The sequence below is a fragment of the Somniosus microcephalus genome, chromosome 2, assembly GCF_052327205.1.
Source record: "Somniosus microcephalus isolate GS21.2 chromosome 2, FLI_Smic_1.0, whole genome shotgun sequence".
NCBI lineage: Eukaryota > Metazoa > Chordata > Chondrichthyes > Squaliformes > Somniosidae > Somniosus > Somniosus microcephalus.
This window is the reverse complement of record NC_140988.1, coordinates 166,245,211-166,268,541: the sequence shown is the minus strand read 5'-3', so window position 1 is coordinate 166,268,541 and position 23,331 is coordinate 166,245,211. Positions and strand designations below refer to the sequence as shown.

General features: G+C 43.9%; 1 protein-coding gene across 4 annotated transcripts in view; it reads left to right on the top strand.

Moving 5' to 3' along the window:
• The window catches only part of rab28 (RAB28, member RAS oncogene family), a 234,881-nt gene that overhangs the window by 162,949 nt on the left and 48,601 nt on the right, over positions 1-23,331 (top strand). The window lies entirely within an intron of this gene.

The following is a 23,331-nucleotide window of genomic DNA, read 5'->3' as shown; positions in this document are numbered from 1 at the left end:
CATAACTGTTACTTATACAAATGCACTTTTCTTCCAGATTCTTAAATTGATGATGTATTTCACAATTACTGAATAAGACATTTTAGTTTCCAATATAGAATTTGCTACATGCACGAACAGCAGATCCTTTCAATATTTCCTCTTGTGTTACAGTACCACAACTGTTCCCTACACTGGGTTCCAACAGTGCAGTTTTTGTCCTTTCTAAAATTTGTTTAGAAATGCATCTAAAACCGCATCCAGTATTTCACTCACACTGATCAACTCAGTGTACCTTCTGCAGATTTGAAAGCAATTAAATAGCTTCCTGTACATGCGCATACACAAACTGGTTTTGAACTGCTTTATAACTATCTGCCACTGTAGTACTGTATATACATTTATAATAAATATGAGCCTGTTTTTGTCTGCAGTATGGATATATGAAAGAATGTTAATCCAATTGAGAGAAATTATTATGTCTGACTAGTCTTGCAATTATCATTTCTTTATTTTTGAAAATTATGGAGTTGTCATCTAATTCAACTCCACAGGAAAGTTCTAGAGCCAATTCTGTATCGGTTGTTTTCCACAGCATGTTTCTTAATCGAAACTTGTACAATCAAATCATTTTTGTAACATCACCAAGTAATGCTAATACTGTAATGTGACATATTTTGCAAAACTGTTATTTTGCATTGGAAAAGGATAATTGAGATTTAACAAATAAACCCGGAACAAGATTCTAAATAACATTTGATTTGTTTTTGTAATCCTTACATTGATGAGATAAGAGATGACTGAAAATTCCTACAATACTCATTATGCACCATTTACCTTTTATCCTGTGTAAACAAGCTTACTTCCTACTAATGCTTCTATATTTACCTATTAAATTGGAGAAAGGAAGAAACCATCTTTAGCTGTTTCATCAATGACTTTCCCTCCATCATAGGGTCAGAAGTGGGGATGTTCGCTGATGATTGCACAGTGTTCAGTTCCATTCGCAACTCCACAGATAAAGAAGCAGTCCATGTCCGCATGCATCAATACCTGAACAACATTCAGGCTTGGGCTGATAAGTGGCAAGTAACATTCCTGCCACACAAGTGCCAGGCAATGACCATCTCCAACAAGAGAGAGCTTAACCACCGCCCCTTGACATTCAACGGCATTACCATTGCCAAAACCCCTACCGTCAACATCCTGAAGGCGGGGGGTGTCACCATTAACCAGAAACTTAACTGGACCAGCCACATAAATACGGTGGCTACAAGAGCAGGTCAGAAGCTGGGTATTCTGCAGCGAGTGTCTCACTTTCTGACTCCCCAAAGCCTTTCCACTATCTACAAGGCACAAATCAGGAGTGTGATGGAATACTCTCTACTTGCCTGGATGAGTGCAGCTCCAACAACACTCAAGAAGCTCGACACCATCCGGGACAAAGCAGCCCGCTTGATTGGCACCCCATCCGCCATCTTAAACATTCACTCCCTCCACCACCGGAGCACCGTGGCTGCAGTGTGTACCATCTACAAGATGCACTGCAGCAACTCGCCAAGGTTTCTTCAACAGCACCTCCCAAACCCACGAGCTCTACCACCTAGAAGGACAAGGGCAGCAGGAGCCTGCGAACACCATCACCTGCAAGTTCCCCTCCAAGTCACACACTCTCCTAACTTGGAAATATATTGCCATTCTTTCATAGTTGGGTAAATCCTGGAACTCCCTAACAGCACTGTGGGAGTACCTTCACCACACGACTGCACCGGTTCAAGAAGGCGGCTCACCACTACCATCTTGAGGGCAATTAGGGATGGCAATAAATGCTGGCCTTGCCAGCGACGCCCACATTCGGTGAACGAATAATAAAAATGAGTTTGCGTGAGTTGGCTAAAGTGCATCCTGGTAATGTGTCTTTGATGGTGGCCCATGGGATCTTGAGGCAGCACAACAATATTAAAGTCCTCCCTGGTAACTAAATTGTTGCTAAAAGTGAATTAACGTGTTTATGAAATGGTTTTCTTACTCACATTTTTTAGTAATTATAACACCAATTTGTCTGTTCACTAGTTATAAAGTAATTAAAGCACATTTAGGAATGTATGCATCGAGCCTCTTCTAATAGATTGGCTTTCCTCAATTTTTCTATGCAATATTGTCTTACTGTATTTAAATAAATTAACCACTTAGCAACAATTTAGTTATTTCAATTGATGTGACTAAACTCAGTAGTAATATTATTTAATTCATGATTTTAGTGCATAAGAACATAAGAAATAGGAGCAGGAGTAGGCCCTACGGCCCTTCGAACCTGCTCTGCCATTCAATAAGATCATGGCTGATCTTCGACCTCAACTCCATTTTCCCGCCCAATCCCCATATCCCTTGATTCCCCTAGAGTCCAAAAATCTATCTATCTTGGCCTTGAATATACTGAACAACTCCGCATCCACAGCCCTTTGGGGTAGAGAATTCCAAAGATTCACAATCCACTGAGTGAAGAAATTCCTCCTCCTCTCAGTCTTAAATGGCAGATCCCTTATCCTGAGACTGCCCCCTAGTTCCAGACTCTCCAGCCAGAGGAAACAACCTCTCGGCATCTACCCTGTCAATCCCCCCCAGAATCTTGCATGTTTCAATGAGATCCCCGTTCATTCTTCGAAACTCCAAAGTATAGGCTCAATCTCTCCTCAAAGGACAACCCTCTCATCCAATCTAGTGACCCTTAGTTGCACCACCTCTCAGATAAGGAGGCCAAAACTGTGCACAGTACTCCAGGTGTGGTCTCACCAAAGCCCTGCACAATTTTAGTAAGACTTCCTTCCTCTTGTACTCCAACCCCTTTGCAATAAAGGCCAACATGCCATTTGCCTTTCTAATTGCTTGCTGTACCTGCATGCTAATTTTCTGCTTCCTGTACGAGGACACCTAATTCTCTCTGAACACCAACATTTAATAGTTTCTCACCATTTAAAATTATTCTGTTTTTCTATTCTTCCTACTAAAGTGAATAACCTCACATTTCCCCACATGATACTCCATCTGCCACCTTATTGCCCACTCACTCAACCTGTCTATATCCTTTTGCAGGCTCTTTGTGTCCTCCTCACAGCTTATTTTCCCACCTAACTTTGTATCATCAGCAAACTTGGATACATTGCACTCTGTCCCTTCATCTAAGTCATTAATATAGATTGTAAATAGCGGAGGCCCAAGCACTGATCCTTGCGGCACCCCACTAGTTACAGCCTGCCAACCGGAAAATGTGCTGTTTACCCCTACTCTCTGTTTTCTGTCCATTAACCAATCCTTTAGCCATGCTAATATATTACCCTTATCGTGCGTAGCAACCTTTTATGTGGCACCTTATCAAATGCCTTTTGGAAATCCAAATATACTACATCCACTGGTTCCCCTTTTATCTACCCTGCTAGTTACATCCTCAAAAAACTCCAATAAATTTGTTAAACATTATTTCCCTTTCATAAAATCATGTTCACGCTGTCTAATCATATGATTTTCTAAGTGCCCTGTTACCACTTCCTCAACAATGGATTCCAGCATTTTCCCAATAACTGATGTCAGGCTAACTGACCTGTAGTTCCCTGTTTTCTCTCTCCTTCCTTTCTTGAATAGCGGGGTTACATTGCAAATTAGTATAAGTTTTGTATGGTTTATTTTTAAGGTTTATTTTCAGAATCAATGAATGTTAAAGCAGAAGCAGGCCATTTGGCCCAACTTGTGCACTTGTTTTTCTCCACATGAGCAACCTAGTCTAATGCCCCACTCCTGCTCACTTCCCATTCCCTTTAATTTTCCTCTTGTTCAGGCAACAATCACCACTTTTTAAACAATTTATGGACTCTGCTTCAACAAATATTTTTGGAAAAGAAATTCACATTCTAACCACCCTCATTGTAATGTATCTTTTCTAATCTGTTTAAATCCTTTTTGTGAACTTAAATTTGTGTTGTTTTTCTGTGACACTTGGGCCTAGAAATTCGGTGGGCTGCGCCACCAGTTAGCGCCCAAAGAGGGCACTTAGTGGGTTTAGCGCCACTGGCCACGCCTCCCACGAAATTTAGCAGGGCGCTAATGGCAGCGTTAGCCTGTAGCGTTGCGCCGCCACCGATGATGTCATCGGTGTGCGCAGCGCCCCGCTACCGCCCCAATCGCGAAATTTGATTGCGACCGGTTCAGGGGGGGGGCCAACCTGCGGCGGTAGAGGCGCTAATTAAAGGAGAGGTGCGGGGCAGCCATTTTTTTTGCTGGCCGCCTGCCAGCACCTCTTCACGCCGCTGTCCCCAGCATCCTGAGCCCCCTCCCCCGCCCCGTGTTGTGCCGGCTGTGTCCCAAGAGCCCGGCACTATTTCTCGGTGCCAGACTCTTTTGCCGGCACTCGCAATCTCCGATTGCGCTGCAGCAGGCCCCTCCCCTTTAAGAATGGGAGGAAGGCCTGCAGTACCGCAGCGCGCCGTGCCGCAGCGTGTGGCGCTGCGGCACGTTGCGCTGCAATTTTCAGTTGCAGTGCCCCAAGAGGGATGCGGGGCGCCTCGAGCAGCGCCCCGCTTCCGTTTGGGGCGCTGAAACTGAATTTCCGGCTGGCGCTCGTGGCTCCTTCCGGGGCGGTACTTCCGGCGCCCAGGCGAGACGGGGCGCCACCGAATTTCTAGGCCTTGATGTTCAGCTACTCAGAAGGTTCTACAATTAAATTTGAATTTCCCAAAAGTTATAACTAACTGGCTCATGTTTTGTTGTATGTCTCTTTTTGCTCAATTATTGAATGGGCTGTAGATATCCGTAAGAGTTGGTTAGATTCAGAGTTTTGATTTGGAGGGGCCAAAATTTGCCATCCAAATTTAACAAGACCTATTTTTGGATGAAAAAAGCCAGCACTATATAACCAGGATTTCAGCCATCATACTCGCCATTAGAGCTTGAGGAACACTGGAAGAGATTTGGGTGCATACACACCTCTAACTAGACTCGTAGGGACTTGAGTGGATTCCATAGCTCCAACTTGATGGTAAACTATGTTCTTTTGTATATGAACAGTGCCATTTTCTGTCACAGGATACAGGTGGAGCTGATTATGTAATTTTTAAAATTGTGCTTTATTTTCATTGGTCACTTATGAATTGGCTCTATTTTGAGGTGTTACCTATATAGTTCTATCCAACTACCTGGCAGCTGAATAGGAGGGTGGGGCATATGCGATGGTAGCAGAGAGAGAGCGATGGCGGCAATTGGTTTTGTTGCCAGGTTGGAGAGTGAAATGTTTTGCTCAGGGAGAAAATGTGCAGAAGAACATTTATGTGCCATTCTGTTAATGAGACAGATGCATCTTAATTGGACCTAATTCAGATTTCAGTTTAGAATTCCAGGATTATATAATGCAATTTCTCTCTCTCTCTCTGTCGCCATCATATGCTCTCTGTCGCCATCTCTCCCCCTCTCTCTCACCATGCGAACACAGGAACAGGAGTAGGCCATTCAGCCCCTCGAGCCTGTTCCGCCATTCGATGAGATCATGGCTGATCTGCAATCTAACTCCATATACCTGCCTTTGGCTCATATCCCTCAATTCCTTTAGTTAACAAAAAAGCTATCAATTTCTGATTTAAAATTAACAATTGATCTAGCATCAATTGCCATTTGCGGAAGAGAGTTCCAAACTTCTACCACCCTTTATGTGTAGAAGTGTTTCCTAATTTCACTCCTGAAAGGTCTGGCTCTAATTTTTAGACTATGCCCCTAGTCCTAGAATCCCGAACCAGCAGAAATAGTTTCTCTCTATCTACCCTATCTGATCCCCTTAATATCCTGAAAACGTCAATGAGATCACCCCTTAATCTTCCAAATTCTAGGGAATACAACCCTAATTTGTGTAATCACTCCTTGTAACTTAACAATTGGAGTCCGGGTGTCATTCTGGTAAACCTATGCTGCACTCCCTCCAAGGCCAATATATCCTTCCTAAGGTGTGGTGCCCAGAACTGCTCACAGTACTCCAGGTGTGGTCTAACCAGGGTTTTGTATAGCTGCAGCATAACTTCTGCCCCCTTGTACTCTAGCCCTCTAGATATAAAGGCCAGCATTCCATTAGCCTTTTCAATTTTCTGTACATGTTCATGACATTTTAGTGGTCTATGTACCTGAACCCCCAAGTTTCTTTGGACATCCACTGTTTTTAGCTTTTCACCATTTAGAAAGTACCCTGGTCTATCCTTTAGGTCCAAAGTGGATGACCTCACATTTGCTTACATTGAAATCTATTTGTCACAGTTTCGCCCATTCACTTAATCTATCAATATCCCTTTGTAATTTTATGCTTTCATCTACACTGCCTACAATGCCACCTATCTTTGTGTCATCGGCAAATTTGGATATATGACTTTCTATGCCATCATCTAAGTCGTTAATAAATATTATGAATAGTTGAGGCCCCAACACAGATCCCTGCAGGACACCACTAGTCGCCTGCCAATTTGAGTACCTACCCATTATCCCTAATCTCTCTCTCCTGCTGCTCAGCCAATTTCCTAACCAGGTCAATAATTTGCCCTCAACTCCATGGACTTCTACCTCAGATAACAGTCTCTTATGTGGTACTTTATCGAATGCCTTCTGGATTCCATATAAATAACATCCATAGACATTCCCCTGTCCACTACTTTAGTGACCTATTCAAAAAAATTGAAGCAGGTTTGTCAGGCATGACCTACCTTTGACATCTCTCTCCCTGCCATCGTCGCGCTCTCTCTCTCTGCCGCCGTTGCTCTCTCTGCCGCCGTCGCTCTCTCTCTCTGCCGCCGTCGCTCTCTCTCTGCCGCCGTCGCTCTCTCTCTCTGCCGCCGTCGCGCGCTCTCTCTGCCGCCGTCGCGCTCTCTCTGCCGCCGTCGCGCGCTCTCTCTCTGCCGCCGTCGCGCTCTCTCTCTGCCGCCGTCGCGCTCTCTCTCTGCCGCCGTCGCGCGCTCTCTCTGCCGCCGTCGCGCGCTCTCTGCCGCCGTCGCGCGCTCTCTCTGCCGCCGTCGCGCTCTCTCTGCCGCCGTCGCGCTCTCTCTGCCGCCGTCGCGCGCTCTCTGCCGCCGTCGCGCTCTCTCTGCCGCCGTCGCGCGCTCTCTGCCGCCGTCGCGCGCTCTCTGCCGCCGTCGCGCGCTCTCTGCCGCCGTCGCGCTCTCTCTGCCGCCGTCGCGCCCTCTCTGCCGCCGTCGCGCCCCCTCTGCCGCCGCCGTCGCGCGCGCTCTCTGCCGCCTCAATCTGTCGCATCTCTCGTCATCTGTCTTGCCATCTCTCTCGCCATCTCTCTCTGTCGCCATCTCGCTCTCTCTGTCGCCATCTCGCTCTCTCTGTCGCCATCTCGCTCTCTCTGTCGCCATCTCGCTCTCTCTGTCGCCATCTCACTCTTATATTTGATAGACCACAAATGCACAAGTTTTAAAAATAATATGAAATATGGAAGAAATCACACAACACCAGGTTATAGTCCAACAGCTTTATTTGAAATCACAAGCTTTCGGAGCGCTGCTCCTTCTTCAGGTGAAGTGGAGAAATGCATAAAGACACAGCTTATATAGTCAGAGAATCATGTCAGATGTTTACAGGTAACCTTTCCAACTGCCATTTATCACACCTCGGCAGAGAGATAATCACAGCAGTCAAAGGTGTGAATGGTGTCCAAACAGGTCAGTCAGGGAAACATTACATCAAAGAACAATGAGGTGGGGTCACAAGGGGTCAAATATTGCAGATGCTGGTGTCTGTATGATCTTGGGTTCATGTCACGCTACATGTAACCCCACCTGATGCAGGGTCATCCAGACTCGAGTCGACATTGGCTTGTTCTCTCTACACAGATGCGGCCGGACCTGCTGTGATTTCCAGCCAAAAAAAATGTTTTTTGTCTTTTTGTTTTTCATACAGACACCAGCATCTGCAATATTTGACCCCTTGTGACCCCACCTCATTGTTCTTTGATGTAATGTTTCCCTGACTGACCTGTTTGGACACCATTCACACCTTTGACTGCTGTGATTATCTCTCTGCCGAGGTGTGATAAATGGCAGTTGGAAAGGTTACCTGTAAACATCTGACATGATTCTCTGACTATATAAGCTGTGTCTTTATGCATTTCTCCACTTCACCTGAAGAAGGAGCAGCGCTCCGAAAGCTTGTGATTTCAAACAAAGCTGTTGGACTATAACCTGGTGGTGTGTGACTTCTTACATTTGTCCACCCCAGTCCAACTCCGGCATCTCCACACCATGAAATATGTAGTAAGGAATGATTTACTAGTTGTTGATTCTGAAGATGACTGGTGGAGAGTTATTTGTTTTCACTTATGACTGCTCAGTCCAATCCGTGAAGCACAAGGCTTCCCTGCAGTGTGTTTATATAAACATTCTATTTCAGTTACTTAGCTGTTCCTGACATTGCTTTTGATTCTGTTTCTGCTGCAACTGCTTTTCTTGCTGCTATTGACAGCAATGCATTTCAGAGCTGTCTACTCTGTATCATAGAATTGAATGCCATCCTGCTCCGTCTGTCACCAGCATCTCCCAGTTGTTTTATTGATTTGGCACACAGCTTCAGGTTGTGTTTTAAGTCCATAAAATGCTTTCTTGGCCACCCCCGAAATGCTTGCCATGTGAATTCTGTTGTCATCCATGTGCATAACATGTCCTGACCAGCAGAGCTGTGCTTTATTAGCACTATCTCAATACTGTTTGACTTTCCTCACTTCATACCTTGCATTTCCAGACGTGATCATATATAGATTAGCAGGTAATATAAAAGGGAACCCAAAAGTCTTTTTATAAACATATAAATAGTAAAAGGCTAGTTTGAAGCAGGGTAGGGCTGATTAGGGACCAAAAAGGAGATGATATTGTGGAGGTGGAGTGCCTCTCCACTATTACTAAATGAGTACTTTGCATCTGTCTTCATTAAAGAAGAGGATGCTGCTAATGTCACAGTAAAGAAGGAGGTAGTAGAGAAATTGGATTGGATAGGATAGAAATAAATAAAGAGGAGCTACTAAAAAGGTTGGCAGCGCTCAAAGTAGAAAAGTCACCCAGTCCGGATGGAATGCATCCTTCAACAACTTGGATTTATATAGCGCCTTTAACATAGTAAAACATCCCAAGGCATTTCACAGGAGCGTTATCAAACAATATTTGACACTGAGCGACATAAGGAGATATTAGGGCAGATGACCAAAAGCTAGGCCAAAGAGGTAGGTTTTAAGGAGCACTTTAAGGGAGGGAAAGAAAGGTAGAGAGGTTTAGGGAGGGATGCGCAAGAGGCCAGAATTGGAGTGCAGATATCGGAGGATTGTAGGGTTGGAGGAGGTTACAGAGATGGGGAGGGGCTTTGAAAACAAGCGTGACAATTTTTAAATTGCGGCATTGCTCAACCGGGAGCCAATGTAGGTCAGTGAGCACAGTGTGTGGGGGTGATGGGTGAATGAGACTTGGTGCTAGTTAGGATACGGGCAGCAGAGTTTTGGATGAGCTTAAGTTTACGGAGGGTGGAAGATGGGAGGCCGACCAAGAGTGTGTTGGAATAGTCAAGTCTAGAGATAATAAAGGCATGGATGAGGGTTTTAGCAGCAGATGACCTGAGGCAGGGATGGAGTTGGGCGATGTTACAGATGTGGAAATAGGTGGTAATGATGAGGTTGCTGAGAGAAGTGAGGGTGGAAATTGTGGAGGCTCCGGCCACGATCTTACAATCGTCCTTAGATATGGGAATGGTCTCAGAGGACTGGAGGATTGAATATGTTACACTCCTGTTCCAAAAAGGGGAGAGAGATAAAGCCGGCAACTACAGGCCAGTTAGCCTAAAGTCGGTGGTGGGGAAACTTTGAGACAGTAATCTGGGACAAAATTCATTGGCACTTGGAAAAATATGGGTTAATAAATTAAAGCTAGCATAGATTTGTTAAAGGCAAATCATGTTTGACTAACTTGATTGAGTTCTTTGATGAAGTAATGGAGATGTGGGTTGGTGTGGGTAGTGCAGTTGCTGTTATGTATCTGGACTTTCAAAAGGTGTTTGAAAAAGTACCACACAATAGATTTGTTAGCAAAATTGACGTCCATGGGATTAAAGGGACAATGGCTGCATGGATACAAAATTGGTTAAGGAACAGAAAGCAGAGAGTAGCGGTGAACGGTTGTTTTTCAGACTGTAGGGGCATATGCAGTGGTGTCCCCCAGGGTCGCTGTTGGGACCATTGCTCTTTTTGATCTATATTAATGACCTGGACTTGCATATACAGGGCATAATATCAAAGTTTGCAGATGACACAAAACTCTGAAATGTAGTGAACAGTGAGAAGGATAGTAACAGACTTCAGGAGGACATAGACTGGTGAAATGGGCAGACACATGGCAGATGAAATTTACCACAGAGAAGTGTGAAGTGATTAATTTTGGTAAGAAGAATTACGAGAGGCAATATAAACTAAATGGAACAATTTTAAAGAGATTGCAGGAATAGAGATTCCAGGGGGTGTACATACACAAGCCTTTGTAGGTGACAGGACAAGTTGAGAAGGCTGTTAAAAAGGTATACGGGATCCTTGGTTTTATAAATAGAGGCATAGAGTACAAAAGCAAGGAACTTATGCTATATCTTTATAAAACACTGGTTAGGCCGCAGTTGGAGTATTGTGTCCATTTCTGAGCAACACACTTTAGGAAAGAGGTCAAGGCCTTAGAAAGGGTGCAGAGGAGATTTACCAGAATGGTACCAGGGATGAAAGACTTTAGTTACATGGAGAGACTAGAGAAACTGGGGATGTTCTCCTTAAAGCAGAGAAGGTTAAGGGGAGATTTGATAGAAGTATTCAAAATCATGACCGGTTTTGATAGAGTAAAAAAGAGAAATTGTGGGTCGGTAACCAGAGCTACACAGATTTAAGGTAACTGGCGAAAGAACCAGTGGCGTCATGAGGAAGAAAAAAATACACACTGAATCGTTATAATCCGGAATGCACGGCCTGAAAGAGTGAAGGAAGCAGATTGAATTATGACTTTCAAAAGGGAATTGGATAAATACTTGAAATATAAGAAATTGGAGGGAAAGAACAGGGGAGTGGGACTAATTGGATAGCTCTTTCCAAGAGCCGGCACAGGCACAGGCTGAATGGCCTCCTTCGGTGCTGTATCATTCTATGATCTTATGATCTGTGGTGATGCAGGACAAACATGATGAGCTCTTCAACATGATAGTAATATGGTCAGGTTTCACAACCATAGAATAGAAGCAAGATTACTACTTTGTGATAGAATGCATTGTGCAGCCTGTTAATGTGCTGAACATAAACTCACTTTCAGTCTGCTGAATGTATAACTGGGCTATCTAATGTGAACAAGCCTTAAGCAAGTCTAACAGTAATGTATGTTGATGTTTGTGTTTAAAAGCTTCTTTTAGTTTCAGCAGTTTTTGCCTTTTAATGTTTCTATGAATAGGTCTCTACCAACTGCACATTTTTCACATTTATATAACTGAGTATTACAGTACAGTACCTCCTGTTTCAATAGTTTGTGCTATTTAGAGTTAAGGTTGCTATGCACTTCAAATTTTTTTTACATAAAGGTACTTAAGATAAACAAATACTAGGAATTAAATGAATGTACTTCATCTGTTTGTAGCTAATAGCAATCTATCATAGGCATCGGAGCAAAGGCATAAACAGTTTATTTTGTGTTTGGAATTACTTCCTGGGGGTAGTTAATGTGACACATAGTTTGTCAGAAATGAGGAAAACCAGATCAGTGAGCAAGATTCTTGCCTGATAAAGCATAATTACAAAGGGTAAAAACTGCATAAACTAATTGTATTTCTCTGCTTAAAGGAACTGAGCACAGCCAACTCGTGTAGGAAGATTCTTTGTTTATGCAATTCATTAAAAAATCATTGTTTGTAAAGAATGTACAGATCTTGCATCCTTCTATGGTGACAAAAATTATGTGAACATTGTGGTCTAGCCAGCAACATACACAGCTGTAAACACTTGCAGGGAATGCCTTGTATTTTGAAATCAATTGTAACCTCCATCCTGACATGGCTTCCATCATATTAATATCCATCAATCTTCATGAAATGTTGTTTGTAAGCAATGACAGAACTTCTAATAATTACTACTAAGTGTCCTCTGCATAAGATTATAATGACTCCCTTTCCCCCTCCATTCCTTCAGTTTAACGAAAATGTGTTTATTTAGGCTAAATAAATGTTGTTCTTCCTATTCTCTCTCTCACCCTCACCCAAACCAAAGGTCAGCTAGTTGGAATGCAGATGGTTCGTTCAGACACACCTAGGCAGACTAAAGCTGTGTATGGCCAGAAATGACATTTCTCTACAGAATGTGGAAATTTTTTTCAGCGAAGATAAGTAATCAGTTAAATGCACAGTTTGCATTGTATATTTATTTCTCTTTCTGCCCCCCTCCCTCCAAGTCCTAGGAAATGTTATCCTGATAGCAAAAAAGTGAAATTTGAATCTAGAATAAAAGATGTTAACCAAGTACCTGTGGTGGGGAAGATTCTCTGGTATAATGAACAGGATGCGGTCAGTGTTGATGAGGTGCCAACCGTGGCTTAGTTGGTAGCACTCTCACCTCTGAGTCAATAGGTTGTGGGAGTCCCACTCCAGAGACTTGAGCACAAAATCTAGGTTGACACTCCAGTACAGTACTGAGGAGTGCTACACTGTTTTTCAGATGAGATGTTAAACTGCCCTCTCAGGTGGACGTAAAAGATCCCATGGCACTATTTTGAAGCAGTTCACCCAATATTTATCCCTCAACCAACTTCACTAAAACAGATTATTTGGTCATTATCACATTACAGTTTGTGGGACCTTGCTGTGTGCAAATTGGCTGCCAGGTTTTCTACATTGCAACAATGACTACCAATGTTCCCCCTAATTTTTTTTGGGTGCACGGCCCCTTCACAGCTTCGCTAAATTTAACGTTAGAAAAACCGGTCCCAGGCTGCCCGGAACCGGCAGAGAGCTGCGCAGCTTAAAGGGAACGTTGGTGACTACACGTCAAAGGTACTTCATTGGCTGTAAAACTCTTTGGGACGTCCTGTGGTCGTGAAAGGCACTATATAAATGCAAGTCTTATTTATTGTGTAATGGGGTTCAAAGGCCCCTGCATCTTTTTTAAAATTTTATATTGGTTGAGTCACTGTTGCGAAGGTGTTGTTACGTTATGTATGCTGGGATGGCTTTATATGCGTGCATGGTGTTGCACGTTTTATGGATCCAGATTTTTGCTGGGATCTGAGGGATAGTTGGGCAAAGGTTATTTGGAATCTTCCTTAACTAGTTTTGAAGTTGGTTGGATCTCCCACTCGCATCACTTTCCCCCCAGCCCCACCCCCACCCCCACTTGTTCCACTACTGTTAAAGGTTGTGCTTTGGTATTTATGGAGGATGTTGCATCACATGTCCAAGGCAGCTTGCTATTTCTCCTCCCCAGGGAGAGGACCATGCATCACTTGCTTCCATTTATGTGTAGCTGCTTTACCTACACATTTGTGTATAGGGGCACAGAATTACCCATAGCAGAGGGATGAACCTGCTTGCTACTAGTAGAGAAAATTGTGCCAGCTTGCATACTGCGGGGATCATAATCCCCATGGGATTTGAACTGTAGGGACTGTGAGGTCAGTCATAGCATTTGCGGAATTCTGGACTGCTTTCTAGAATGCATAGATATGGAGCCATGATCAACAGGTGTGTGGAAGTGTCTAGCCTCAGCCAAATGTATTCTGCCAGAGAGGGGTATAGTTTATGTGGGATGCTGTGTGGTACAGGCAGTACATGCTCTGGAATTGCATTTGTCTCTACATTTCACTCCATTCCTCCTCCATTATTTGGAAGCTTAGTTTTTGTTCCCAGGCTCCCTCAAACTGTCTGTAACATAATGATAGATTGCTTCCACTGGTCAGCGAGATGGTAATTAGAAGGCACAAATTTATGATCACAACAAAATAAAGGGGAGGTTAGGAAGATGTCAGAGGGTGTAAGAATGTGGAATTCTCTGCAACTGACTGTTGAAGCAGAGTCCATAAATTTTATTAAAAGGAAATTGGACAGTTGCTTAAAAAAAAAGTGGAATATTAAAGGATATATGGGGAGTAAGCAGGAGGGTGGAATTGGACTAGGTCATTCGTGGAGAAAAACATCAATACAAACTTGATGGCTGTTTATATGCTGTAAAATTCTATGATTCTGTAAGGGATTTGGAGGTAATGGATATAGATTGAAATGATTAAATACTCCATAGGGCATGATGGCTTCCACGCTGATGGGCTGCGGAGAAGGTTACTCATAATGGTGCTCTATTTGCTCTTGTTTATAGATGTACTAGCTGAAGTGCCCGGCGGTGCCGAGGCTTTTTCGAGGGCATGTTGTTGTTGGAAGAGAGAGAGAGAGCGACTGGGGGGAAGAGAGAGAGCGACTGGGGGGAAGAGAGAGAGCGACTGGGGGGAAGAGAGAGAGCGACTGGGGGGAAGAGAGAGAGCGACTGGGGGGAGGGGAGAGGGGAGGGGGAGGGGAAGGGAGGGCGGGGGGGAAGAGAGAGAGCGACTGGGGGGGAAGAGAGGGAGGGGAGAGGGGAGGGGAAGGGAGGGCGGGGAAGGGAGGGAGGGGGAGGGGAAGGAAGGGCAGGGGAAGGGAGGGCGGGGGGGAAGGGCGGGGGAGGGGAGGGGGAGGGGGAGGGAGGGCGGGGGAGGGGAGGGGGGAGGGCGGGGGAGGGGATGGAGGGGAGGGAGGGCGGCGGGCGCCCCCCCCCCCCCCCCGAGGTGAAGACCGCCGATTGCGCGCGCAGCAGGAGCTGAGACGCGGCGTGTCTCTCGGCCGGCGGGCCCGGTTGCCAGGGCAACCGTGATGCTGACCAAGCCAGAGAGAGAGACGCCGCGTCTCAGCTGCGACTGCTGCGCGCGCGGCCCCCCCCCCCCCCGAGGGTCGCGGCCCCCCCCCCGAGGGTCGCGGCCGCCCCCCCCCTCCCCCCGAGGTGAAGACTGTGCGAGACGTCCGGCGGGCCCGGTTGCCAGGGTAACGCTGGACGCTCAGCAAGCCCCGGCAGAGAGAGACGTCTCAGCTCCTGCTGCGCGCGCACCCTAGCGGCGCTGGGCTGAGGCTCGGCCTCCAGCCTTCGAGTGGGGCCGGGAGGTGCCTAGCTCGGGCATGGGTGCAGAGGAGACGCCGAGGCTTCTTGGCCTACCTGGAAAAACGGGGAAAGGTAGGAAAATTAATGAGATTAGATAAGTTAATTACTTTCTAAATCATTTTTTTTAAAAACAATATGTGTTTTAAAAGCAACGTTTTTTTTTTAAGACGCAGAAAGCGGGAAAAAGAAAGGAAAAGTTTGGAATCAAGATGGCGGCGACTCACCTCGGTTCAGAACGATAAAGCCCGGCCACACGCGCACCGATTGGCCCGGCGGCACACGCCAGCAACCCGGCGTACGATTGGTCGAGCTCGAGGTCACTCTGTCGCTAATGAGCGGATAATGAGATGCTAATGAGCGGAATGTTGAAGGTTTTTGGGATACCGCGGGCGCAATTTTAGCCCGGCCGAAATGTAAATACGCTTAAAACCGTCTCGGAAGCGTAAGCTTTCTTTGGAGGTAACGCGCGCATAGGTACGCCCTGTAACTTTTGAGTGCATACCCGCAACGCACACGCGATGACAGACAGATAGACAGATAGAAAGACAGAATGACAAGTACCGATTTATATATATAGATTGTTCAGGTTTAATCGTAGATCATTTTGAGGTTGGTCATTCAGGCATTATTGGAGTAGCAGAGTTTATTATGCATAAATGCTTTATCCTTCTATAGGAGATTACTAACAAGGATCAATTCACAATGTAGCCTGACTAAGAGCAATCCATTTTTCATACAACTAAGCAGGCTCCATAAACAAACTGCTAATGAATCTGAGACCATTTTGAGTTTTCTGTAAACATGAACATTCTGACACTCATTGCATCTGTCTCTGGCCAGCTTCAAAATGAAGCAATACTGAAAGCAGTGATTGAGCAAATATATTATTAAATAATTTATTGCTTGTAGATCTGGAAGTATACAGATTCATACAGTACTTAATCTGCTTTCGTCTGGCGTGATTCCCTAGATAATAAAATGTTGCCCAAAAAAGTGCACATTTCATGTAATTGAATCTAATTCTAAAAGTTATGCCAATCATTTAATGTATATTGAAAAAGAAATAAGCAGCCCTTTTGACTACTGTTGCTTTATAAAGCTATGAATTATTATGCGTATATATTGCTTAACCATTAGCAATTTTGAAATGTCTGTCAGAACAGTACTCCCATCTAGTGAAAGCTACTATATTTGCATCAAGAAATTGGTCCTGACTTACAATGGAAACACAACTTAATAGTACTTTCTGATGGATTTTGTCTATTTCAGTGTTTTGTTAACAGTGTATTAATGTTTGATTTTCAGACTGCTTTTCTACCTTAAAGCTTATTACGTTGTTCAGTAATTCACATTTAAACTGGCAATTTTTGTTTGAAACTTGTAGATATATATTTTTACTGTTAACTGGTTATGCAGTTCTTTTATTTAACCTGTAGTGTTTGCTGTAACTCAGTGGATGATGTCGCATGTGTGATTGTGTTCTGTTTATACTTTATCACGGTAACGATCACAGTCTATTCCTGTTAGATCTGAGTTGTTAAGTATGTACTATAATACTGCAGTTGATTGCATGGGACATGGTACAGTAGGCTGTGATGAAGCCTGACCCGATTTGAACCTTTCGGCCTCTAATTAATGATCACATTAAGTAAACCATTCACTGAAGGGTCTAAGGGACTTACAAAATGTATTTGTGGACCTACTGGTTTCCAATGTTTCAAAATGCTGGCAGTAACATACAGTTAATGATGGGTACAATATTAAGAGTGGCAGTCAGCTTTTCTTTTGTATGCTGAAGGAGCCCAACTCTGCCTCTCTACCACACAACCACCTCCATGCTGTCAGACTGCATGTCTGATATCAGGTTATGGATGAGTTTTGGCTTTCTCCAACTGCACTTTGGAAAGACCAAAGCCATTGTTTTCAGCCCCTGGTATAACTCTGCTTCTTTGCCAATGACTCCACTCCCTCCTCGGACACTTGTTCAGGCTGAACGAGACCGTATGAAACTGTAGCATTCTGTTTGATGCAGCACTGAGCTTCAAAGCCCACATCCTATCCTCCATTAAGACTACTTATTTCCCCCTTTGTAACATTTTCCATCTCCACTCTTACCTCTGCCACTGAAGCCTTTATCCACACTTCTTTCATCTCCAGACTTGATTATTTTAGTGGCCCCCTTCCTGGCTTCCCATCCATAAACTTCAACTTGTGCAAAGCTCAGCTGCCCGTACTCCTGTCCATTCACCCCAGCCTTATTGACTTACATTGGCTCCTTGTCTCCAGGGTATTAAATTTAAAATCCTTGTCCTCATCTCCAAATCCCTCCATGACCTTGTCCTACCTTATCTATACATCCTTCTACCTTGTATTCCCTCCCATACCTTTCTGACTTTGGCTTTTGCCCATGTATGCACTCAACGTTGAGGAAACTAGGCATCCAAGTTTGCTAGGGACTAAGAAATGAGGAAAAAGTTCATTTAAAGTGCACAGTAATATAAAGGGAAGTATTTTCAGGCCATTTCTGGATTATTTTAATCATTTTTTCCCCCACTGGCACTTAGGTTCTCATGAGCCTTTGCACCAATTGTTCTATTTTTTAAAACTTCTGCCTCATTACAGGCACCATTGTGTTTCCCAAAAGGAATATCTCTATCTGAAGTTTTTGGAAAAACAAGAGTAGGACCAATGAAGGGCTAACTTTAAGCTAATTAAACAAGTGTTTTCAACGTTTAGTTGGTGGTTCTTTTTGTAAATATTTCTATGGTTATGTGGTTTAAAAATAGAAGTATAGTTTATGGTGTGCAGTATAAATTCCACAAATACAATACGGAATTCAAAGTACTATTTTTTCCCAAAAATAACCACACAAAAAATCTCATACTACAAGTTAACACTAGGAAAATGATAGGAGTGACATAAGGGCAACATAGATTGCAAGGCAACTTAAACATGGAACAGGATGGGGAAGATTTTGCTAGAGCGGGGGGTCTCGCAGCATCGCCAGTTAGACTTATTTGTGCACCTTTTAGGTTTTAAAAAGTTTCCCTCACAAAGTTACTAGAAGTGCGAGCTGATAATGGTGCCATGAGGGCAACAGGGCATCTGGGACCTTGGTGAACAATGTTCAAACAGTGTTTCTCCTTAATCAATGAGATTAAAGGATTGAGAAATAAACAGCGGAAGGACTCAGAAGGAGGGTGAATTAGAGTGAATGAATTCAATGTCAAATCAGGTACTGATAGAGGAATAAAAAAGGGAAAGAAAGATTGGATTAAGAGGAAGACAAAGAAAAATTAAGAAAAATTTAAAAATGGACAATTTAAAAATCTAAAACAATTTACAATCTGTAGGAATGAGACTGCACACTTATAATTGTTAACTTTCTAGGCAAGAGAGGTTGACTGGCAGTCATTAGCAATCTTTAAAAGAGTACTTACCCAGTTAATTACTAGACTTAATTTTCGTGGCAAGTTTAATGGGCAATTAATGCGCAAATGCAGCAACTTCATGAAAATCACGGGGAAGCCCATCATTGCGCTAGTATTGAGAAGTGGTTTTTTTCCCTCCAGTTTCTGCTCAAACTCATTTGCTTATCGGCAAACATAAAATCTGCCAAGAACCAGCGCAATTGGGCAGCGTTTTATCATGTAATTTTTTTTTTAATGTTGCTTTAAAAAATATTCCTTGATATATTTAAGAGTGGTAACTTGTTGCAGTTTGATTAATACAACTGAAAATGGGGCTATCACAAAAAAATAAGCATTTTTAATAGTGTGTAGTCCACCACTTGCGAGGAACCAGATTTTGAATAACTGAAAATGGCTTTAAAAAACTATACAGAACCATTTACTAGTTATATTGGTGTACATAGAAACATAGAAGATAGGAGCAGGAGTAGGCCATTCGGCCCCTCGAGCCTGCTCCGCCATTCAATGCGATCATGGCTGATCATCCAAATTCAGTACCCTGTCCCTGCTTTCTCCCCATACCCCTTGATCCCCTTAGCCTTAAGAAATATATCTAACTCCTTGAATATATTTAATCAACTGTCTTCCGTGGTAGAGAATTCCAGAGGTTCACCACTCTCTGGGTGAAGAAATTCCTCCTCATCTCAGCCCTAAGTGGCTTACCCCTTATCCTTAGACTGTGACCCCTGGTTCTGGACTGCCCCGCCATCGGGAACAGCCTTCCTGCATCTAGTCTGTCTAGTCCTGTTAGAATTTTATAAGTTTCAATGAGATCCCCTCTCATTCTTCTAAACTCTAGTGAATATAAGCCTAATCGACCCAATCTCTCTTCATACGTCATTCCTGCCATCCCAGATATCAGTCTGGTGAATCTTCGCTGCACTCCCTCCATGGCAAGAACATCCTTCCTCAGATAAGGCAACCAAAACTGCACACAATACTCGAGGTGTGGTCTCACCAAGGCCCTGTACAACTGCAGCAAGACATCCTTGTTCCTGTACTCGAATCCTCTCGCTATTAGGGCCAGCATACCATTTGTCTTCTTAACCGCCTGCTGCACCTGCATGCTTACCTTCAGCGACTGGTGCACAAGGACACCCAGGTCTCGTTGTACTTCCCCTTTTCCCAATCTATTGCCTCCTGTTTTTGCCACCAAAGTGGATAATTTCGCATTTATCCACATTATACTGCAATTGCCATGCATCTGCCCAATCGCCCAACCTGTCCAAATCGTACTGGAGTTTCTTGGCATCCTCCTCACAGCACACACACCCACCCAGCTTTGTGTCGTCGGCAAACTTGGAGATATTACATCTAGTTCCCTCGTCTAGATCATTAATATATATTGTGAATAACTGGGGTCCTAGCACTAATCCCTGCGGTACCCCACTAGTCACTGTCTTCCACTCGGAAAAAGACCTGTTTATTCCAACTCTTTGCTTCCTGTGTGCCAACCAGTTTTCTATCCAAGTCAGTACCTTACTCCCAATCCCATGTGCTTTAACTTTGCACGCTAGTCTCTTATGTGGGACCTTATCAAAAGCCTTCTGAAAGTCCAAATACACCACATCCACTGGTTCTCCCTTACCTATTCTACCAGTTACATCCTCAAAAAATTCCAGTAGATTAGTCAAGCATGATTTACCTTTTGTAAATCCATGTTGACTTTGTCCAATCCTGTCACTGTTTTCCAAGTGCTCTGCTATTACATCTTTTATAATGGACTCTAGCATTTTCCCCACTACTGATGTCAGGTAGTAAGTTTCTTAGTAAATTAATAAAATATATTCAAAAGCTTTTAAAACGTACCTATTGGTGCCCTTGCACCCAAAAGAACCAGCTTAACTTTAAGATCCTCGTCAAAGGCCCGTAAACGGGTACAATTAGTGGAAACTCGCAATGGTGATTCATTCAATCTGGGAGTGTGACCAGTTTTATGGCCGTGCCCAGCCTCTAGCACAATTTTTTTAAACCAGTGCAAAAGATCGCAGAAACTCGATTTGCACTGGATGTAATTTGCGCTTGAAATTCCTCAACCTTTTGCACTGGTTTGGCTGATTCTCATAGAATCATAGAGTCATAACGGCACAGAAGGAGGCCATTCGACCCATCGAGTCCATGCCGGCTCACTGCAGAGCAATCCAGTCAGTCCCATTCCCCCGCTCTATTCCCGTAGCCCTGCAAGTTTATTTCCCTCAAGTGCCTATCCAGTCTCCCCTTGAAAACATTGAGTGTGTCCGCTTCCACCACTTCCGTCGGCAGTGAGTTCCAGGTCCTCCCCACTCGCTGCATAAAAAGTTTTTCCTCACATCCCCCTGTATCTCTTGCCCAAAGCCTTAAATCTGTGTTCCCTAGTCCTTGTACCATTAACTAGTGGGAACAACCTTTCCCCGTCTAGCCTATCCAAACCCGTCATAGTCTTGTACACCTCTATCAAATGACCCCTGAACCTTCTTTGCTCTAATGAAAACAAATCCAGCTTCTCCAACCTGTCCTTGTAACTAAGATCTCCCATCCCTGGAACCATTCTGGTAAATCTCCTCTGCACCCTCAAGTGCCTTCACATCCTTCCTAAAGTGTGGTGACCAGAACTGGATGCAGTACTCCAGTTGTGGCTTAACCAGCACTTTATAAAGGTTCAGCATAACTTCTCTACTTTTGTACTCAATACCTCTATTTATGAAGCCCAAGATCCCATATGCTTTGCCAACCACTCTCTCAATATGCCCCGCCACCTTCAGGGACCTATGCACATTAACTTCTAGGTCCCTCTGTCCGTGCACACTCTTTAAAACTGTGCCATTAAGTGTATATTGCCTCTCCCTGTTCCTCCTGCCAAAATGCATCACCTCATACTTCTCTGTGTTAAATTGCATCTTCCACTTGTCTGCCCATTCTGCTAGCCTTTCTATGTCCTGTTGCAGTCGATTGGTATCATCCTCACTGTTTGCCACACCCCCAAGTTTGGAGTCATCGGCAAATTTAGAAATTCTACTCTGTATTCCAAGATCCAGGTCATTTATATCAAAAAAAAGCAGTGTCCCCAGCACTGACCCTTGGGGAGCACCACTGCCTACCGTCCTCCAGTCTGAAAAACAGCCATTTACCACAACTCGCTGTTTTCTGTCCTTAAGCCAATTCCTTATCCAAGCTGCCACTGACCCACCTATTCCATGAGCCTCAATTTTGTTAACCAGCCTTCTATGTGGTACTTTGTCAAACGCCTTTCTAAAATCCATGTAGACAACATCCATTGCATTCCCTTCATCCATCCTCTCTGTTACTTCATCAAAAAATTCAAGTAGATTAGTCAAACACGCTCTGCCTTTTAGAAATCCATGTTGGCTCTCCTTAATTAGCTTAAACCTCTCCAAGTGCCCATTAATTTTTTTCCTTGATTATTGCTTCTAAAACTTTACCCACCACTGATGTTAAACTGACCGGCCTGTAGTTACAAGGATTGTCCTTAAACCCTTTCTTGAACAATACTGTCACATTTGCCACTTTCTAATCCTTAGGCACCTCCCCCGCATCTAGGGAAGATTGGGAAAATTATGGCCAGCCCTTCCGCGATCTCCTCCCCCAATTTCCTTAGCAACCTGGGATGCAAGCCATCTGGACCAGGCGACTTATCCATTCTAAACATACCCAGCCTTTCTAGTACATCCTGTCTATCGATTTTCACCCCTTCCATTGCTTCTACCTTTTCCACTTCTACCGATATTTTGTCAGCATCTACCTCCTTAGTAAACCTGATAGAAAGTACTCATTAAGTTTTCTAGCCTTGCCCTGTGCCTCTAAGCACATATCACTTTCTTTGTCCCTAATAGGCCCCACCCCGCCTCTTACTACCCACTTACTGTTTACATGCCTGTATAAGATTTTTGGGTTCCCTTTTATGTTAACCGCCATTCTACTCTCATATTTTCTCTTTCCCAATTTTATTTTCATCTTTACTTCCCCGCTCAACTCATTGTATTTGGTCTGGTTCTCCCTTGAAGTATTCACCTGACATTCATCATGCACCCTCTTTTTTTGTTTCATCATCTTCTCTACCTCGTCATCCAAGGAGCCCTTGCTTTGGTTCCCTTACCCTTCCCTCTTGTTGGAATGTACCTATCCTGTACTTGGAACATCTCCTCCTTAAAGATCACCCATTGCTCCATTACAGGTTTTCCTGTCAGTCTTTGGTTCCATTTTACCTTGGCTAGGTCCTTTCACATCCCATTGAAGTTAGCCCTGTTACAGTTTAGAAGTTCCACTCTAGATTGTTCCTTGCTCCTGTCCATTGCTGATCTAAATCTTATGATACGATGATCACTTTTACCCAAGTGTTCTCCCACAGACACTCGGTTGACCTGGCCCATCTCATTCCCCAGCACCAGACCTAGCAATGCCTCCTTCCTAGTTGGGCCAAGAACATACTGGTCAAGGAAATTCTCCTGAACACATTTCAGAAATTCCTCCCTTTCCTTTCCCTTTACCCTAGCATTATCCCAATCGATATTTGGGTAATTAAAGTCCCCCAATATCACCACTCTATAGCTCTTGCATATCTCTGCGATTTCCCTGCAGATTTGCTCCTCTACCTCCCCCTCACTATTTGGAGGCCTGTAGAATACCCCCATTAATGTGATCATACCCTTTTTGCTCCTCTGGGCGAATTGCACTGAAAAAAAACAGCACAAC